We start from the raw sequence: 7,112 nt of genomic DNA on the forward strand, positions 1-7,112 counted from the left end.
GGGGGACAGAGATGCTCATCTCTACCACACTGAGCTGCTCTGTGGAGTAAGGGAGAGACACCCGCCCTGCACACAGAAGGCCCTCAGCTGGGGTTTGGGGAAGCCGGCCAGGGTTCAGTGCAGACACAGGGACTCCCCAGGGAAGAAACTTGAGATTTCTGCCTCCTGGGCCCCAGCAGCCCACAGCTCAGCTCTGCTGTTAAATATTTGTATTTCTTTTCCAAGATTGCTTTGGCTCCTTGGGGAGAAGAGGGAACCCCAGTACATTGGTACTGGGAATGCAAAGGGGCGCAGCCACTGGGGGAAGGTTCCTCGAAAAGCGAAAACTAGAGCTACCCTACAATCGGGCAAATCCCCAGGCCCAGGGGCGGGTTTTGTTCAGCGGGCTTGGTGTTGGCATTAAAAACACTCGGCGCTCCCGGAAGCCTGGAGGGCTCGGTGGGTTGAGGGCTGGACTCTTGATTTCTGTTCAGGTCCAAATCCCGGTCCTGGGGTCTGGCTGGGGGCGCAGAGGGGAGTCCGCGGGCCTCCGCCTCCTACTGCCCCTCCTCCTCGCATATGCGCACGGACGCTCCCTGGCTAACAAAAATCTTGTTTTAAAAAGAACAACAACTTACTTGCCAACATTTAAAAATCAGGAGTTTTTAGTTAAAACCAGGTTTCTGATTCCTTTCTAAACACCGTCGGAAGAGCCGCTGGGGCTGGCCGGCGGGTCCCTGGATCCGGCCTCCCCGCGTCCGCGCCCCGGAGCCTCGTGCGCCCGCCGCGCAGACCCGGTTCGACTCTCCCGAAAATGCAGCCCGGGCTCAGGGAGGGGCTCGGTCCCGGCGAGGGACTCGCGAGCCGCGCGCGCCCTGCGGAGGGGAGGTGCCGGCCGGCGGCGCCGTCCGTCAGGGCCCGTGAGCGGCGCCTCGGCCACTCTGCGCCCCAGGCCCCTCTGGGCACAACGTCGTCCTTCCCGACGCCCGCGCGGCCACACAGCGCGCAGGCCGGCGCCGGGTCGTGGGCACCGAGGCGGGGCGCGAGAGCAAGGGCCGAGGGCGGCGTCCCCGGGTCGCGACGGCGCGGAGCCGGCACCGGTGCGCGGAGGCCCAGCCCCGCGGCGGTGAGCCGGAGGCCGCGGCCAGGCCCGTATCCCGGCAGGATGACCGAGCTTCCGGCCCCGGGGACACCTGGCGGCCGGACACCCCGCGGCCGTCCCGCCGACCGCTCCCCAGCCCTGCGGCCCGCCCGTCGCAGAGCCGGCTCCGGAGCAGGGCGACGGCGGGGGATGGCGCGGAAGAGAACAAAGAGGCTCTGCCGGGCTCACAATGGCACCATTGTGAGCGCTCGGGGCTCCCAGTTCCCCTTCTGTCCCCAACCTGCGCCGGCGCCCGGAGGGCCCGGTGGGAGGACGTGGGAGCCCTCCCGGAGCTCTGCCAGCGCTGCCCGGAAGGTCAGAGGGGAGGCACCGCCATCAGGACCCTGATGGGGGGGGGTAGTTCTCCCAGGGATGCAGATGAAGAATCGGGCGCCCGGGGCGGGAGAGACGCTTCCTGACGTCACAGACCAAACTGGGGGGTGGTTCGGGAAGCCGGCGGCCCCTGGCTCCAGGCCCTACCTCCCCCGGGGTTTAGAGACTCAGACTTTAGACATTTGACCTTTTGTCAGAATGAGGTTGTATGTTGTCACTAACCATACTGACGAGATATAAAAAAGTAAACGTTTATCTTAAATATTTAGAATATATCTAAACTCCTATTCTGTTTTGGCATCCCCCCCTTCTTTTTAAAACAATAGCTTAGGGGCGCCTGGGTGACTCAGTGGGTTAAAGCCTCTGCCTTTGGCTCTGGTCATGATCTCAGGGTGCTGGGACCGAGCCCCGCATAGGGCTCTCTGCTCATTCGGGAGCCTGCTTCCTCCTGCCTTTCTGCCTGCTTGTGACCTCTCTCCCTCTCCCTCTCTCTCTCTGTGAAATAAATTTTTAAAAAAATATTTAAAAAATAGCTTATTGAGATATAATTTACATACTATAAAATTCACGTTTTTTTTTTTTTTTTTCCCTTAGAGGGACAGAGAGAGGGGACGGTCAAAGGGAAAGAGAGAGAGAGAGAGAACCCCATCGGCCCCAGACCCAGCGCAGAGCAGACCCTGGGCTCCATCTCGCCATCCTGAGACCCTGATCTGAGCTGAAATCAAGAGTCAGATGCCCCATGGGCTGAGCCACCCTGGAGGCCCTATAAGATTCATTTTTTAAACTGCACAGTTCAGTGAGTTTTTCATGTATGGATGTAGAATTAAGACCATGCAATTTAGAACATTTTGTCATCCACCCCCCCACCCCCGCCACAGCCATTAACCTGCCTCCACTGTGTCTCATCTCCACGGATCTGCCTCTTCTGGACAATTCTCATGAATGGAATCCTACAATACCTGCTCTTTTTGGTTCACTTCTATCCCTGAGCATAATGTCCTCAGGAACATCTCCGCTGCCGCCTGAGCCGTCTTGCACTTCTGGCCGAAAGCTGTATGGGGCTCCCGGTAGACGGTGAGATTATTGCTCACTGGATGGCAGACGTGTGGCGGTTTCCACGTCGTGGCTGTCGGGGACAGCGCTGCTGTGAGCGCGGGGTACGGGTCTTGTGGGGCTGTGTTTCCACTTCTCATTTCTCGTGGGTCCGTGCTAGGTGGTGGCCCTGCCGGGCTGGAGGGTAGCTCTGGGTGCGAGCTTCGGAGGACCTGCCTGCCCTTTTCGAGGCCGTGCCTCCATGCCGGCTGAGAGCCTAGGAGGGTTGTGGTTCCTCTTCCTCCTCACCTGTGCTCTTGTCCACCTGTCGGCTTCCTGACAGCCTTGGGTGAACTTGGCAGCGGGGTGTGGCCTCTGCTGAACCGCCCGGCCACCTCACCCCATCCCCACGATGCCCAGCGCTGGCCGGGGCTACTCCTTCCCTACATCAAGCCCGTGTCCTGGAGATGAAAGAGATCCCTGGTGGGAGCACGCGGCAGGATTCTCCTCACTTAAACCAGGCCTCTCCTGCCAGACCCACAGGCTAGTGAGGAAGTCCAGCGCTCTGCGGGCCAGACAGAAGTCATGCATACAGGCTTCTCCGGGGTCCGGGAGGCGGTTTGCGAACAGCAAGGCTATATGGGTTCCCAGTGGGCATCCGGACCCAGCTGGTCTCAGACCAATGCCCGTGCGCTGACTTCCTGCACACTTGGCCGAGAAACAGCGCTGAGGCAGAAGGGAGTGTACTTGACCGTGTGTGTGCAAAGAAGAGCTCGCTCACCATCTGGGAAGCAGCAGCGCCTTCCTGGGGAAGGGGCCTCCTGACCAGGCTCTTCCGGGATGCAGCTGGCAAAGGAGAGTGGGGAGTGAGACACTGGGCCCGGGAGAAGGACACTGGCCTCCTGGAGGCCTGCGGATGCAAGGGTCCTCTCTTCCCAGCTCAGTGTGGCTGGAGCAGCAGGGTTGGGACTGGGTGGGGGGAGTCGGGAATCAAGGCCCAGAGGTGAAGCAAGACTCCTCAACGCCAGGCAGGTCTGCTGACGGTCCGACCTCGGACTTCATCCCGGCAGTGGACAAGCCTGGAGAGTTTTAGGGGAAATATCTGAGAGATGGCGCTGGCTTCAGAGGTCTCCCCAGATCATTGAGGAGTCTGGTACCCAGAGGGCAGAGGGAAGGGCACCGGGCTGGTTCTTAGCTCAGCCATCTCCGTGGTGACTCTGGAAGATGCTACAGGTCCCTTGGAATGAAAAATCCCTGCGAGAGATTTCAAGTGTCTTTGTGTCTCAGGCCGCTGCCTTTGTCCCCACGCCTCAGAACAAAGAAAGTGAATGGAGAGCGGGAGGGGCAGGAGACGTGGGGGTCAGGTGGTGTGAGGCAGAGGGGCCTGTGCAGCCTTAGCCCCGCATCCTCCATCCGTCCACCCTCCCCTGCAGGCCTCCCAGGACCAGCACCTACTGGCAGTCAGGTCATGTTTCTTGGGAAGAATCCTCGTCGTACTTGGGGAGAGTCTACGGAGACCAGGGCTTTCATCCAGGGGCCTGGGTGGGCACTGGGTCATGAGCTCCTTAGGGCCTCCCGAAGCCCGCCCTCACTCCCCCTACCCTCCTATTTTGCAGCTGAAGAAATAGAGGCCCGCATTAGGGACGTGGTCTGCACAAAGGCTAAAAATTGCAGAACGGCCTCAAAAAATTAAACTTAGAATTACCCAAGGACACGGAAATTCCATTTTGGGAAGTATGTCCAAAGGAGGAAGGCAGGGGTTCAAACGGATATTTGCACACCAACATTCAGGGAGAAGGTGAAGCAAGGCAGATGCCCTTTGACAGACGAAGAGATAAACCTGAGGAGGCACAGACGCGCACCAGAATACGGCTCAGCCTTGAACGGGAAGGCCTTTCCGACACCTGCTAGAGTGGTACCTTGAAGATAATAGGCTTGGTGAAATACGCCATCACAAAAAGAAAAGGACTGGATAATTCTACTAGGGTGAGGCTCCGGGAGGGGTCAAATCGTGGGACCCAGGGTCCGCGGGAGGTGCACGGGGAACTAGAGTCTAATGGGGCCAGAGTGTCAGTTTGGGACAATGAAAGAGTTCTGGAGATGGATGATGGTGACCCGACAACATGAAGGCACTTACTACCCCAGAGCCCCGGGGTTCACAAAGGTTGAAAAAGGGAATTTTACGTCATGAGTTATTCCACCACCATTCTGAAAAAGAGAAACACACACGCACACGCACACACACACACGTGCACACGCACACACACACGCACACACACTTCTAAAGGAGCAAGCATCCAGATATCTTTGGTCTGCAGTGGTTCCTTCTGAGTAACAGGCTCTGTGGAGTTGTATCATTTTGGTCCTGGTACCCCAGGAATTGGTTTGGTTTAAATGGCTTAAAATCGGAGGTACCATGAGCCCCACGATCAGCTTTCCTCCTTCGCCTGGACAGCTAGAAAGGTGTGGACCACATTGGCAATTCTCCTACACAGGAGAGGAACTCAGGACTTCTGGGTTCTCATCTCTGTCAGCCTAATTGTAAGGCAACCTATGAACGTGGAAAACGGGTCATGGTCTCATTCACCAGTCCTACCTCTGTTTTACTTTCTTTTTTCTTATCTATTTTTTTAAATTTATTTTTTATTTTTTAAAAGATTTTATTTACTTGTCAGAGAGAGCACAAGCAGAGGAACAGCAGGCAGAGGGAGATGTAGGCTCCCTGCTGAACAAGGAGCCCCACGCGGGACCCGATACCAGGACGCTAGGATCAAGACACGAGCAGAGGGCAGACGCCCAGTCCACTGAATGACCCAGGCATCCCTCATCTATTTTTTTTTAAATAACCTTTAAAAAAAAAACGGTTTTGGAAGGATTAAATGCATTTTAGGAAGCTAGAGAATAAAGGCAAACAAAAATTCGAAAAGTAAAACTTGGGATTCCTAGCCCCAAGTGTCACCATTAATAACTTACTAGGTGGCCTTCTTTTTCCTGAGAGGAGAGATTACATTTTGCTTGCAGTCCCCTTCTTCCAATCAGTCCCCTCCACTTTCTCCTAGAGTGAATTTTCAGCTCACCGGATAGTCCAACTATGTTCATTTCCCCCCGTTGATCCCCAAATCTGCTGGACAGCTCCTTACCCAGAACAGCGTCCAATCCAGGGTCGCCCATCCCATCTGCCTGGTATGGCCCCTGGGCCTCTTCATGGAGCAGAAGTCCTTTCTGGAAACACAGTTCTCATTGAAGACCCTGGGCCCGTTGTCCTGCAGAGTCCCCACCCCCCAGGGACGTTGGGTGGCTCAGTTGGTTAAGGACCCAGCTTCTGCTCAGGTCATGGTCCCTCTGTCCTGGGAACGATTCCCCTATTGGGAGAACCCGCTTCCCCCCTCCGCCTGCCGCTTGCTCTGCTTGTGCTCTCTCTCTCTTTCTCTCTCATTCTGACAAGTAAAATTAAAGAAATCTTTAAAAATAAGTAAAACCTTAAAAAAACACAAAAGCATTTCCACCTTCTGATTTTGTGTTACTGCGTCGGAGTGGCGTCACCCGGCTGGTTGCTTCCTGAGAGCGGGAGTCACTCGGGGCCGGCAGATAACACACAGGACACTTCTGGGTAGAATAAACAAAGGCTACTGGTCCCGCGACCTTCACACCGCATCACTGCTAAAGACACACTCCCCTGTTGAGGATTAGTTAGGAAAGCCACTAGCAAAACTCAGATGACTTTCCCAGGGTGGTGACCACCCGTCTGTGCATTCTTCCATCCCACCGCCCATCCTGCGCGTGTGAGGCATGTGGATCCGGTCACTCTGATCCGTGTGGATGTCCAGTTCCCCACCAACTATTAGCCGAATGGTTTAATTACAGTTTGATAACCCTTGTTTCTAAGGGTTTGCGAAATTATGCTTTTTCTGATCCTACACGTTTGTGGGATTTTTCCTTCCCATGAAGCAGAGGACTCCTTCCTTCATCGAGGGGAACTAGGTGGTGATAATTACAGTTCCTGCTAGAAAAGCAAAACAAGTCTTTGCTTTTTCAGTTTCAGGGGGAGAGCCTTGAAGTAGTGTCCCTTCCCACACTGAGTCTAGGAGATAAAGGTCCTCACCCCTTTAGATCTGTGGGAGAGGCAACACTATAGGGTATTTTCAGTTAATTTCCGAGACTGCTTCGTTTTTCCATTACCGCCTACTGTGTGAAGAATATGCCGTGCTTTGGTTGCAAAATCCCCTAAAACCTCAGAAAAGTTCCAGAAAATCAAGGACACACGGGCCCGCGGAGGCCAGCGAGCTCTACTATGGTGTCTTGAGTTCTGAGCTTTTCTGCAGGATCCGCGTCCACGCAGGTATCCGGCACCTCCCCTGCCCCTTGCATCGGGGCCGAACACGCGCTCGGGGTGGGGGAGCTCTAGGACCGACTGGAGCAGGTGTCGGACCCTTCCTAGGCCCCCGTTCAAGGGGGGCGAGCGCACGCCCCGGGGTCTCCGGTGGACGAGAGCAGGTGCCCCGCGCCCCCGCCCCCTCGCCCGCTCGAGTCTCGGGCAGCAGCGGCTGCGCGCGCCCCCCTCCCCGCCCGCGACCCCCCCGCCCGCGCGCGCGCCCCCCCCCCCCGCCGCCCCCCCCCCCCCCCCCCA

The 7,112-nt window shown here is 56.5% G+C and overlaps 1 long non-coding RNA gene across 1 annotated transcript in view; it reads right to left on the bottom strand.

Annotated features, from left to right (window-relative positions):
• Positions 1–5,630: 5,630 nt before the first annotated feature.
• LOC132029058 (uncharacterized) overlaps positions 5,631–7,112 on the bottom strand; it is a 4,964-nt gene continuing 3,482 nt past the window's right edge. Inside the window, exons 2-3 of the long non-coding RNA XR_009407675.1 lie at positions 5,992–6,091; positions 5,631–5,707 (exon numbers count right to left, since the gene is read on the bottom strand). This is a non-coding gene — a long non-coding RNA (uncharacterized LOC132029058). The remainder of the gene's footprint in view (positions 5,708–5,991; positions 6,092–7,112) is intronic.

Source organism: Mustela nigripes, chromosome 13 (assembly GCF_022355385.1).
Source record: "Mustela nigripes isolate SB6536 chromosome 13, MUSNIG.SB6536, whole genome shotgun sequence".
Taxonomy (NCBI): Eukaryota; Metazoa; Chordata; class Mammalia; order Carnivora; family Mustelidae; genus Mustela; species Mustela nigripes.